Raw genomic sequence first — 13,949 nt, forward strand, 5'->3', positions numbered from 1 at the left:
GCGGCAGTAGAAAATGCGGGAAGTAAACTATACATGGGAGAGTGCTGAAGAGGGGACGGGGACAGAAACGAAAGATGCTGCTAAGATGAAAGTAGGGGATCGGCCATAGACAAAGAAAAATGAAGAGTAACGGGTTAATCATCATGAAAGCCCGTGAAAATGGAAGGGTCGAGCTGGTGGATGCTGACCGTCCAGCCTGTTGTACGTGAGTGGTGCAGGCAGAGGCTTATTATTTTTCAATCCGATTTGGTTGCCGCAATTTATTATTTGTCCAACACGGCTAGGGAAACTTTATTTTATGCTCTTTTTTATTGCCGAAACTATAAATTTTGTCCAAGCTGGCGGGCACGGACAAGGACACTATTGTTTGTCCTTTTTATGGTTCCGCAATAATTTTTGTTCAAGCGCGCTACGGGCAGGGAGACTATATTTTTGGTCTTTTTGTTTCCCACAATAATTTTTGTCCAAGCAGGGTAAGCCCGTTATACTTAGTGGCACGGACAGGAACACCTTATTTTTCGTTCTTTTTATAGCCCCACAATACTATTTGTCGAAGCGAGCTGGCCAATGGTGATGTGTAGGGGTTCCAGTAGGTCCCAAGCTGCCAGCAGTAGGATCAGGTCAGAGTAGAAACAGGCTGGTGGTGGCCTGGGAAAGCTTGGTGGACAGGTGTTAGCGACTTGTGTCGATGTGCCCCATCGGGGCAGGTGGGTCGACCAGACGGCGACCGGATCGGAGCTCCAGAGGAATAGAGAGTGGTACAGAGAGACTGTACCTCCACCACGTGTGAGCAGACTCCACCAAGTGTGAGGCTGAGAACATCTGGAGCAGGCTTCATTGCCACCTGCAGCAATGACGTTCGCGATGAAGACGACGATTGGATGATGATCAATATAGACAAATGAAGGTGAGTGACACGCGCAATGCTTACAATATCAGCACAACACAATAAACGCTTAGTTGGCCTTTGCAATGGTTGCAGTTTGATGCATGCAGAGTCCTCCAATATTTTTTTTTATTTTCTTTTATGCAAGGAACCTAACTTCACCCTTTTCTCAGCACACAATCGCTGAACAGAAATATAATGTAAAAAACCAAGCCTTCCACCCTGCACCGGATGATGTCAGGCAAAGAAAGAGTATTGTTGATTTAACCAAATAATAAATGAATTATCTTTGATGATGGCAGTATATTTAACTTCATTACAAATCTGGTTTTGTACACAAAAAGTTGTGTGCAAAGATAGCCTTTTTTTAATCGTCTCCACTAAGTGACCCAATCAGCGTATGTTTTTATGCTCCTTTTAATGCCTGCATTCGATTAAAATCCTTCTACCACCTGTTGCATTTGGGTTGCAAACCCCAAGGGTAGCGTTGGCCTGGCGGCCTGGGGCAAAGCTGGAAACATCCGAAGGTCCCGGCAAAGGATGAGTCGACTGGCAACAGAACAACTTGTTTATTCTGGCATCGCAAAAGAGCAGCCGGTCAGGGCGACCACGTTACTCGAAGGGCGAAATCGAAGTCGCTCGTTGGCGTCCGGGGCAGCTCGCTTTATACCCACGGAGTCGAGGGCAAGAGGGAACGGCTTGGGAAGAGGCGTCCGATACGGCGACGCTTGAACATGTCCAGACGTGACGGGCGCGTCAGCCAGGCCGGCGCCGGTCAGACCTCCTCGCCTCCCAGTTGGGGAGCTCCTCTCCCCGGCTGCCGCGCTTTGACAAGCGTGGGCAGCAGCATGCACACACACACACACGCACGCACGACGACACGTGGCACTGAAACCTGTCTGGACGCGCTTGGCGGGAGGCGTTGCGGCCGCGATGAACGAAGCCGCGGCGTCCGTTGCATCCGCGCCGGCTATACCGCGCGTCGAAGGCGAGACGTAACAGACCGCCCCGCCGGGAGAAGGAGATCCCGATGGTCAGGGGACTGCATCCGCTGTCCAGAGGGATGTCGCTCGATGATGCTCGTAAACGAAACCGGTCGTCCCTCGACGTTGCTTGAGCGCAGCGCACAGAGAAGGCCTCGTTCTCAGGTTCAGGATCACACAGGGCACTGCAAAGTCACTTCAGGAGAGTTGCCATTTTTGTGCTCGTTCCCAGCAAGCGTTAGAACTACGCCGAAACGCAACCGCTCAGTCAGCAAGCACGAGACAACCCTCACTAAGCTCTGCCAGGCTCTTTCCCCTTTTATACTACTGCCTAGTTCCTTACAGTAGTCAAGCAGCACTCAGAACGCGTCCACAAATTGGAAAATTGCACTAGAAAGCACATAATCACTTTGAAACACTAAACAAAAGCAATATGTTAAAAATCCTGCCTCAGGAAGAAAACATCAGTAACCAACAACTTTGGGGCGGATTCCTACGTTAGGGGCTTCGACTTAAGCCATCGGCGTTACCGTTGAGACTCCCCTTTTTGTAACGCACCTCAAAGGAATATTGTTGCAAAGCGAGGCTCCAGCGCAGGAGGCGGCCATTTTTGGGAGAGATGTTCTGCAGCCATTGGAGAGGGCAGTGATCCGTCTCAATGATAAACCTCGAGCCGGCTAGGTAGCATGACAATTTCTGAACGGCCCACACGAGACACGCACACTCTTTCTCGGTGGCGCTGTAGGCCTGCTCACGACAGGTCAGCTTACGACTAGCATACAGGACGGGGTGTTCCACTTCTCCATTGTCCCTTTGGCACAGTACAACGCCCATGCCTCGCTCACTAGCATCGCACTGAACAACGAACCCTTTTGTGTAGTCTGGCGATCGTAGCACAGGCTGGCTTGTTAGGGCGCTCTTTAGGGCGCTGAAAGCTCTTTCCTTGGTCTCGCTCCAGACGACTGTTTGGGGCTCTGTTTTTCTTAGAGCATCCGTCAGGGGAGCCGCGATATCGGAGTACCTGGGGATGTACCTCTGATAGTAGCCGGCGACACCTAAGAACGACCGAATATCGGTCTTCGTGCGCGGTTGCGGGAAGTCTCGCACAGCGGCCACCTTTATTTCAGAGGGGCGGCGACGACCCTGTCCAATCACGTGACCGAGGTATACAACCTCGGCCTGTGCTAATTGGCACTTGGGAGCTTTGACTGTCAAGCCCGCTTCGCGCAGGCGGGTTAGCACTGCCCGCAAGTGTGCCATATGCTCAGACCAGGATGCGGAGAATATCGCTACGTCGTCTAAATACGGTAAAGCGAATTCTTCCTGTCCTCGCAACACTTTGTCCATGAGGCTTGAAAAGCAGTATGGCGCGTTCTTCAAACCAAAACTCAAAACTTTAGGACGGAATGTTCCCATTGGTGAAATGAACGCCGCATACCTACTAGCCTCTTCTGTAAGTGGAACCTGCCAATAACCCCCCCATTGGTGAAATGAACGCCGCATACCTACTAGCCTCTTCTGTAAGTGGAACCTGCCAATAACCCCTGACAAGATCTAGGGTGGAAATAAACTGAGCGCTACTAACTTTCTCAAGGCGCTCCTCGATGTTAGGGATCGGATAAATTTGATCCTTAGTAATGGAATTAAGCCTGCGGTAGTCGACGCAAGGACGAGGTTCCTTGCCCGGTACCTCAACTAAAATCAAAGGGGAGGTATAATCACTCTCACCCGCCTCAATAACACCGAGCTGTAGCATTTTCTTTACCTCAGCCTCCATAATATCGCGCTGGCGGGGTGACACCCGGTACGCCTTGGATCGTACTGGCTCTGGCGAGGTAAGTTCTATATCATGAGTAAGGACAGAAGTCCTACCAGGCCTCTCAGAGAACTGACCTTGAAACTCTTGTAAGAGTTGGTGTAGTTCGGTTTTCTGCTCAGGCGACAGCGGTGCTTTAATGAGTAAGTCACTAATGACCTGATCAGTGTCTTCCCTGTACGTCACTGAGCTCAGTCCCGGAAGCTCGATCGGAAGCTCTTCTAACTTTCCCGTGTCGGGCATTTCCTCTCCTGTACCTGGTGCCTTCAACGCTACAGGCTCAATTTTATCCAGTTCGGACGTGCTCTGGATATCAGCTTGCTGCGCCTCCGACCCTTTTTCATTGTTTGACAACGTCGGCCCCGCAACTACCGCCTTTGCAGCGAGCTCCCGAACTCTCGGTCTGGTTAAGGCCTGAACGCTAGCCTCACCAAACAAAAGCCCCTTCTCGCGCAGGAGGTGATCGGACCTGTTCGAAAATAGGTACGGGTAGTGGGCGGGCAGCCTAGATGACACTACGGCCTCCGTCTCAAGTGCTCCGAAAGGTCCTTCAATAAGCACTTTTGCTACGGGCAGACACACGCTATGAGCTTCCACGGCTTGCTTAATCCATGCGCACTCGCCCGTGAACATATCGGGTTCTACGTAAGAGGAGTGAACTACATCCATTGTAGCTGCGGAATCACGAAGCACTCGGCACTCTTTCCCGTTCACGAGGAAGTCTCGCATGTAAGGCTCGAGAAGCTTCATGTTCTCGTCAGTGCTACATAATGACAAACACACGACTTCTCTTTTTGTTTCTGGACACTGCGCCGAAAAGTGACCCGGCTTCTGGCACGTATAACACACGCGCGCTTGCCTCCTCTCGAACCGCTTTCTGCGTTCGGCTTCGGCTGCCGCCGTCTCCTTACGTTCGGTCGGACTGCTTTCACTCACATCCGCACTACGTGTGTCCCTCCTTGCTCTCATAGGTGTGAACTTCGGCCTCTCAGACTTGGAGAAAAATTCACCCTTTTGACCGTCCTTAGCTCCGCGAGCCCGACGCGTCACAAACTCCTCGGCTAGCTCGGCGGCTTTAGCCACTGTACTAACGTCTGGCCTATCCAAGACCCAGTACCGCACGTTCTCAGGTAACCGACTATAAAACTGTTCCAGCCCGAAACACTGCAGAATTTTCTCGTGGTCACCAAACGCTTTCTCTTCTTTGAGCCACTCCTGCATGTTTGACATAAGCCTGTAGGCAAACTCTGTATATGACTCATTTCTGCCTTTTTCATTTTCCCGAAACTTCCGACGGAACGCCTCCGCTGACAGCCTGTACTTTTTTAGCAGACTTGATTTCACTTGGTCGAAATCCTCTGCCTCCTCTCTCTTCAAGCGAGCGACTACGTCGGCCGCCTCGGCGAGTAACAAAGTGAGCAAGCGCTGTGGCCACGTTTCCCGAGAGAACCCCTGCTTCTCGCACGTTCGCTCAAAGTTAACCAGGAACAAACCAATGTCCTCTCCAAGCTTAAACGGCCGCATCAGGTCAGTCATTTTGAACGATACCCGTTCTCCTGCACCGTGTGCCTGACTTCCATTACGAGCGCGTTCCATCTCTACCTCGAGACGCTTCATTTCCAAAGCGTGTTGACGGTCGCGCTCTTCTTTCTCTTTCTCTTTTTGTTCTTTACGTTCTCGCTCCTCTTTCTCTTTTTGTTCTTTACGTTCGCGCTCGTCTTTCTCTTTTTGCTCTTTACGTTCGCGCTCGTTTTTCTCTTTTTCTTTTTGTTCCCTCTCCTCAATGGTCTCAAGGCATTCCGACAGCTCGTCATCCTCAGCCTCCAACTCAAGAATAGCCCTTAGCAGTTCTGGTTTTCTGAGTTTGTCTGAGACATCCAGACCCAACTCTCTTGCAAGCTCCAGCAATTTCGGTTTGCGCAACGACTTCAAATCCATGGCTGCTCCGAATGCTGCTTTCTCTACTGCCTACTATTGTCTTGCCGCAAACTAACCCGGCAGCAACGACAACCACAATTACCAGCTCTGTTTCTGACACTAACAAAAGCCTGGCAAAACTCAGAAGAAGAAAGTCCCGCACTCACCAAACCTTGCAGCCAAGAATTCAGCGCAGTCGTTCCGCTGCAGGCAACCAGTCATCACACAGGGCTCGTTGCACTGCTCCCGGATGGTCGTTGTGCTGCTCAGCATACAGTTGACCGCATATCTTCGCTGCTGGCCTCCGTTGTCGGGATCCCACCGCTGGCAACCAGTTGTTGCATTTGGGTTGCAAACCCCAAGGGTAGCGTTGGCCTGGCGGCCTGGGGCAAAGCTGGAAACATCCGAAGGTCCCGGCAAAGGATGAGTCGACTGGCAACAGAACAACTTGTTTATTCTGGCATCGCAAAAGAGCAGCCGGTCAGGGCGACCACGTTACTCGAAGGGCGAAATCGAAGTCGCTCGTTGGCGTCCGGGGCAGCTCGCTTTATACCCACGGAGTCGAGGGCAAGAGGGAACGGCTTGGGAAGAGGCGTCCGATACGGCGACGCTTGAACATGTCCAGACGTGACGGGCGCGTCAGCCAGGCCGGCGCCGGTCAGACCTCCTCGCCTCCCAGTTGGGGAGCTCCTCTCCCCGGCTGCCGCGCTTTGACAAGCGTGGGCAGCAGCATGCACACACACACACACACGCACGCACGACGACACGTGGCACTGAAACCTGTCTGGACGCGCTTGGCGGGAGGCGTTGCGGCCGCGATGAACGAAGCCGCGGCGTCCGTTGCATCCGCGCCGGCTATACCGCGCGTCGAAGGCGAGACGTAACACACCCAAAGGGCAAACAATAAGCCAGTATCAGCAATCTAAACAACTTAAGTATACCCTGGCTCGCCTTTCCTGTTGTGTGTTGTCATGACTATGCACACAATGGATGCACTCGGCTAAAAGCCACACTTTTTACCGCGGTTTTGGTGTGTTCGTTCTTACACCATATGTGATCCCATGCATAGAAGTCAAACTACTTGCAGCTTTAAAACTTCAAAACTGCCCTTTCCCCAAATTTTTTGGGGGGAAGGGCAGGAGAAGTCGAGCCCTGGAGTTGTAGTTGTACCCCGCTGCTCTCGCCTGCTAGTGGTTCTACCAGGAAGTGCAGGGATGTTGGCAAAAGCCTTACTTGCATCTGCCATTCCCTGTAGCAGGTTAAAGAGAAAGGAAATCAGTGCTTGATCAAGCATGCTGACTGAGGCCGTATGCTGTCTGAGGCCGTATGGCCTACAAGCTGCCTGAATTCAAGGATGAAGCTATCAACTGCATGTAAAAAAGCTGCACAGGAATAAACTTAACAGTGCGCAAAACATTCAACATATTACAAGAAAGAAAGGGAAGACGTTAAAGGTTTAAAAATACCCGCGAACGGCAAGGTTACGGTGATTAAGACCGTCTAGAAAAGCATTTCCAAGAGTAAATGCTACACTCAACGGCAAGAGACCCCTCTTTAAGCAGATGGAGAGCCCGTCGGCCCCTCCGGGAGATCACTTTCAAGCACCTCCTTATTTCTAGCAGTAATAAGCCGATCTGGTCAAGAGAGATACAGTGAACTATAAAGAGACCTATGATCAAAAATATACATTTCTTCTTGTACCATTAACGACAGACATGTCTACTGACGCATGCCCTTTTTCTGATCCAGGCTGAAATGAAGCATGCGAATAAAAGTTCAGAAATCAACCATAGACATGCGTTTACCACCTGCATTTCCCTCTTAACCTCCATAAAGATATATTCAACACGATCACGAAGAGAAGCCTATATATCCTCTCTTCTCTGAAGCAGAACATATGAACGCACACATAGAGAACAGAGTTTTCTGAATTGGACATCTCAGTAACGCCACTCTGTGTTCCCAAAAAAAAACCCGACTTTCTCGCACCAGGTAGCTCAAAGGCCCATGATGCTTTGAGACTCCATGGTTGCTATGTGCAGCGCTGCTAGCTTTCCGTATATGTATAGTAAGAAACTCTATGGCTCTTGGTACGCGGTGTCGACAAATAATTTAAAAGAAAATGAAGGTTGTTTTTCCTAAAATTTTGTTTATAGTGCGCATAGCAGCAAATGAATTTGCCCAAAGTTTGTGAAGTGTGTTTTTGTATTATGCCATTACAGATGCGGCCGCAACATTTTTAATTCTAATCTGATTAATCATTGCTTTTAGCACAGCGGCGAAATTACTTTGTCGCTGTAACACTAATGAAAGCGAAAAGAAAACGGCTATCAGTTCTCGCCTTATTCGTTGTGGTTCGTTGCGGCATAACTTTGATAGGCGAAGTAAAAATGTGCTGTCACCATCTGTTCAAATTCATCAGCTCATTTCGTTTCGAAGGATCACATACTTCACTGCTTTGTTCACCTATCAGTCTTGGTGTCAGTATAATTCGAACAAGGCGCGTTTTCTACATAAAGATTTTTGGTATCAAACCTGACTGGACGTTTTAATATTCAGGTTATAATCTATGAAGAACTCCAAGGTTGCATCAGCTTGATCTACAAGCAGTAGTAAACAGTTCTGAGTTAAGTCAACAAGAAAGGGGCCCCCTGCAAGAGGTGCAGGTATTTTATTTAAAAGCGATTTGTGGGCATAGGCAGCCTCTGAAACGTTTGTACAAAAAGAGCAGCTCTATATTTATCTGAACATCTAATGACAGCGCTTTAAGTGCATAATTTACTCAAATCATTGATAACACGAGCTTTAGCAAATTTTGGGTTTTCTTGATTGATTAATTATTTAATAAAAAAAATAGGGTTGGCACAAAGGCCAGCTGTTTTGTTATCTTGCCAAGAGAGGCGGAACGCAAACGGTAATAAAAAGAAGTCGCTGACTCGTTGCGGAAATATTCAATATTTTAGAAGTAGTTACTTGTACAATTAAAAAAAGACATTAGAAGGTATTGGGAGCCACTGTAACTGCTGTAACTATGCACAGTACTGAAAATCGTCGAATATTTTCATGACTATACTCCGTGTCATACATGGCAGGCAACGTTGCAAAGCTAGCGCGCCTGGTTGCGCAGGCCAAATCTGCGCCCAAAACGCAGTCTGGCCTAAACCAAAGTGGACACAAGCATATTTCGTTGCGACATATTTTAGTTACCATGAATGGCAATCTCCTGGACTTCATTTTATTGCCTGCACACATTTTCTTCCTATAACTCATGGACACTTCGATAAGTAAGATTCACTTTCGCCGTCTGATGCACTGCCGGTAGGGCGAATCACCCTTATTTCATCCTCGCCTAAAAAGAAGCTCGCACGCATTGTATATTATAGCCAGAGGTTCCTAATACTGAGTGTATGACAGCTTCGACCGTAATTTTCAATGGTACCACTTCGTTTTGTACCATCCTTTGTTTTCGTCCCGAAACTCACTGAGGCTTGGAGAAGGTCAAATGATATGTGGCGGAGTAATACACTTTCACGGGCGCACTACCGCAGTCTGCAGCGCTGCATGTTATGTATGAAACGGAGTATAAGCCAGAAGCAGCGTACCGACACACTGCTATTTTGGGGTTTGCATTGCTACTGTCTCTTTATCGTGCATGTTCACTGCCCCTCCATTCAAGTAACAAATAATCCACATGTTCAGACGAACGTCGTTTCTTTAGACTTGCACCAAACGATGGAGATGTAATCACCATAATTTGCTTTGCTACAATGTTTTTTTCTTTTTATTGATGAATGCTAATTAGGCCCAGATATGGTGCACTTGTTTGGTAATTTTCAGTTCGAAAAAAGTGTCCTTCTGTTGTAGTATTTCATTACATTCAAGCCTTGTGGAGTGTATAATGACCATGCACACTTGAACAACACCATGTCAGTTTTTTATATTTGGCTGTCCACTTGATATACTTACGTTAGTGTTTTACTTATGTTAGTGTTTTATTTATGTTAGTGTTTTACAAATTGATATAAATATGTTAGTGTTTTACTTGGAATTAACCTGTGCATTTGTGTACTGCCTTAATTCTCTCAGCTGCATAAAACAATATATTCTTTATCACATTGCAACACTTTAGATGGTGACTAATATTTTCTATCCTTTTGCAGAACGTAGGCTGCATCTTAATGTGCAAATTTAGTGCAGAAGGAAATACAGTAATAGATAGTCAATTCAAACAAGAAGGGAGCCTGAAAATTGTTCGAATTAAGCTAAGTTCGAATTATCGAATGGGCGCTAGAATGAGCGGCCATAGCGCCTCGCCGCGTGGGCAGAACCCGAAGCAGTCACATCTAGACTTGTTATCGAGAGCGAGGCGGTATTACACGTTTGTGGCAGGTGATTCTGAAAATAAAATTCATCTGGTCCTAATGGCAAATGAAATAAATTGATCGGTCACTTTTGTGCCAGAAACAAGCACTGGAATGCATTTGCGTAAGAAGCGAGCTTTAGTGCTGGACGCTATTTATGCTTGAAAACGTTTTTATTTGCGGGGAAGGTTTGTCAAAATTAAAAGTAATCAGCGAAGTGCATTTGCTTGTGTTTCTGCTGCACAGACTCCATCAGCATCATCTGCAGCTTGGCCAAAGTTCCTGCTCAACGAGTTCGAATTGACAGAGAAATGGCGTGCTGCAACGTCAGGCGCCGACGCTACCTCACGTGAACTTGGCGGTGGCGTAGTCTCGTCGTTGCCGTCGGGCTAATCAGTGTCGGCTGTTCTCACCGCGCGTGAGCCCTGTGACGTCTGCCGGGAGCATGCAGCCTCAGTTATACCGGCATCACTCAAAGGCTCCAACGTCGCCACAATGCTGTCCACATAGCTCGCGGCACCAACCAAAAGCATGACTGAGGCTGCCGAACTGGCGTTATGTACACCACGTGATCGCGACCCAGGGACCGCGATGCAACTAAAACTTCGAATGGCTTACGCCGAAGCATTAGGGGCGCGGGGAGTGCTCCGGCAGCAAAAACCTTTTTACTGCATGCACCGGAACGCGGGCTCCGTGAGCCTCGTGCAAAAGGCTTCCATCTTCTTCTTTGTTTTCCAACTCTGGAAGATTTGGAGCGTGTTTTACTTGCTATGGGTCAACTTTTATCTACGAGGACTAGTGTCAGTCAGCGGCTTCTAGTTCGAATATAACGTAACGGATGCAGACATGTACCCGGGCGTCATCTCGAATTGACTGAATTTTAATTAACGAGTTTTTACTGTAGAGCCAGGACCACCTACTAAGTGGTTTGTTTACCTCCACCCTTCAGTGAATTAAGAAAGCAGAAGCGCAACCTGTCTTACACACCAAATTTTTCAGAGTTGTGAATAAGTTAAGCTTTAGCACTGTGCTGTAGAACCATATTTCTATTCTTTTCCTTAATCATTTACTGCATGAAATTAGTGAGCTGCATTTATGCCAAAAGCACCCATTCCACCTTAACTTCCCAGAACAATGATCTGATTGATGCGTTTTAGCAATTTTTTGTTGCTTATAATATGTAACAGACCATGCAGCTTGGCATACAATTTTTGAAAATATAAAATTGCATTTAAACGCCCATCAGTAAACAAGAATTACAATAGCAAACCAAAGAATGGTAAGTTTTAAAAAAAATGTATCGTTGAGATATCGAGCCAGGCCAGCCACTAAATTGCGTTACTACTATTTGTGGGGGCTCAACACCTATGGCATTGGTTACAATGCGCTTTTGATGCAACACCTCAAAATTGTTGGGGTATCCTCAAGCAGATTTCTGTTTCTCGCCCAAGACGAATCTAATCACGGGACTACTGAACGACGACGTACAGTGCATTCGTTCCAGTACGCAGTATGGCAAATGGTCTTTTTGCCTAGTGTCCTTCAAAAGCCGGCAACGGCACCAAAGTGCCAAGTGGTCGGTTGCCTGGTTGACTGACAACTGCTGCAAAACGAACAACGCCGCTCTCTGCAACCTTCCGAGCCCCGACTCATCGGACAACAGAAGCGCGCGAGCATACCTTACGCCCGGGGGACAAGTGAGGCTATAGCACGGATATTTTCAAAATACGAGGTGCGCATTGCGCACGTGCCATCGAGCAAGCTGAAACAGCAGCTCTGTCATGTTAAAGATCGCCTGGAGCGCCCACGTTACCCTCGAGTTGTGTACAAATTCCACTGCAAAAACTGCGATGCATCATACATTGGCGAGTCCGGCGATTTTAAGAGACCACAAGAACGACGTCCGCAAATCTCGCACGGCATCGAACGGACAAGCAGAGCATGTTCAAGAAAGGAAGCACACCAATGGCTGGGAAAACGCCACAATCTTAGACCCAATGATACCTTTATCGTCCCTTCTGATTTTAGAATCATTTTATATTCAGAATACGGATAAAGTTATTAACAGGACGAAGGGCAATCTCCCGGATAACTACGCCCATTCACTGCGCTGTCAAGTGCGCTTATAAGAAGCGGTCCATTTCGTCCATCTTCATTGTGAACAAGGGACCCGTAGTGGTCCCGGAACGTCATGTTTTAAAACCCATTTTTGGCGAGTGCACGTTTTATTCATCCTCGATGAGTGCTCTTAAGAGTTGAATCGTGAAGCTCGTTTTTCATCGCGGATTCCTATTCTGCATTATTTAAGAATATGTTTATGCAGATGGGTCATTTATTAGTGCACTGCGTTTCTTCTACAAAAAAAAATTTCATTGTCTTTGCCTTCGAACATCTTTATCCTTGCCGTTCAATTACCATGTTCATTACATTGCTGTTTTAGACAAATCCAGTTTCCTTTGCATCCCTTTTTTAATTATCTCTATATATTGGCTGCTTCCTGGCCTTTGGCTTTTCGCACTTCAAAACAGCTAGCTTCATTATTGCTTACCTTCTTCCTTTATACATTATTCTTCCTTTGCCCCCTCACTTCCGGTGATTTCTCTACCTCCACCATCTTCTTCAAGTTCTTTGTTGTCCTCACTCAGTGTAGAATGGAATATTGCTGCAACGAAATTCACTGGACCCGGAAAAAATTTCGTTTTATCGAAAGCTTTATTGTGAAATCAAGCCAGAACACTGAGACTCTACTATATAGTTCACTAACAAAATTTATTTTACTAAAATGTTTCAGTTTTGGTATTTCACCATTTTGAAATGGGCGTCATGACGATTTTCCTTGCACCCCGAAAACTTCAGAATCGCGTTTTATACACACCCGCTACATTTGCTATCATAGCTGCTATTTTTTTCTGCGCGCATTTTAAAAGCACCTTTGATTTCACCGTGCGAGAACTCGTGCTTAGACGACACTGCCTGGACACATTTCGACTTGGACTATGCGAGCGTGCGCCGGCATCACTGCGCGTTCAGTAGTGGTCATATCCACCTCGAAATTGATCCTTTAGGCGACGTGCCATAAATGTGGTTGCACTGAATTGCTGAAGAAATTTTACGTTTTGCGGCGTGCGGCACAAACTTACCGTTGTAGTGTCGTTCTGTTCAGACATCGGCCAAGAGCCACCTACACTAAGCTGTATTCGGTCAGTGCCGGAGTGCACCACAGGAGTAAAAAAATCACAATGCTTGACTGCGGCGCAAAAACGAGACTACGGTGCCCCCTAACCAGCGCCAGGATTGTTGCCACGACGTGCCACCCACCGGCATGTCGGGCGACAGCGGATCTTTGCGTGCTGTTTATTTGCTGTAGCTGTTCCTAACATGCTCCGCAAGAAGCCTCAGAAAAAGCGGCCTGGAACCAGCCAGTGGTTATCAAATCTCTTTTTGGCGCCGATGAAATCTGCTGAAAGGAAAAAACCTCTGTTGAATAAATGAAGATCAGTAGACTAAGCACAAATTACGTACAAAAAATTACGCAAAAATATTCATATTTAAGCATATCTTATTCGCGTTCTCATTTGTGGACATTGCGCCTTGAATCTGTTACATTTGCATGCCTTTTTTATCTGATCATTAAACATGAATAAAACTTTAACTGTGAGAATATACACTTCAGGGAATGATTCCGCAATTCATGACTTCTAAAACAGATAAAAGCAGTCATTCTGTGATGACAGGCAGAGGAAAATTTCTTATTTCGAGCCCTGAACGTGGTTTTAGATGCGGATTCTTGACGTCAGCACCGTTATGCAATTAACGTGTTCGAAAATTTGGGCCAATGGTTGGTTTCGCCATGAGTAATGCTTCATATCCGGCTGCATCGAAGTGGTCTCTAGTGATCTGAGCACCGGTGCAAAGAAAGAGAGAGATTGCATCTTGTGGGCTGTTTTACACATGGTTGTTACAAAAATGAGACAATTTTTAAAGAT

The 13,949-nt window shown here is 47.3% G+C and overlaps 1 protein-coding gene across 2 annotated transcripts in view; it reads left to right on the plus strand.

Moving 5' to 3' along the window:
* LOC144115871 (uncharacterized) overlaps positions 1-13,949 on the plus strand; it is a 61,629-nt gene that overhangs the window by 30,517 nt on the left and 17,163 nt on the right. The gene's annotated exons all lie outside the window — the stretch shown is intronic.

This window comes from Amblyomma americanum, chromosome 1 (genome assembly GCF_052857255.1).
Source record: "Amblyomma americanum isolate KBUSLIRL-KWMA chromosome 1, ASM5285725v1, whole genome shotgun sequence".
NCBI lineage: Eukaryota > Metazoa > Arthropoda > Arachnida > Ixodida > Ixodidae > Amblyomma > Amblyomma americanum.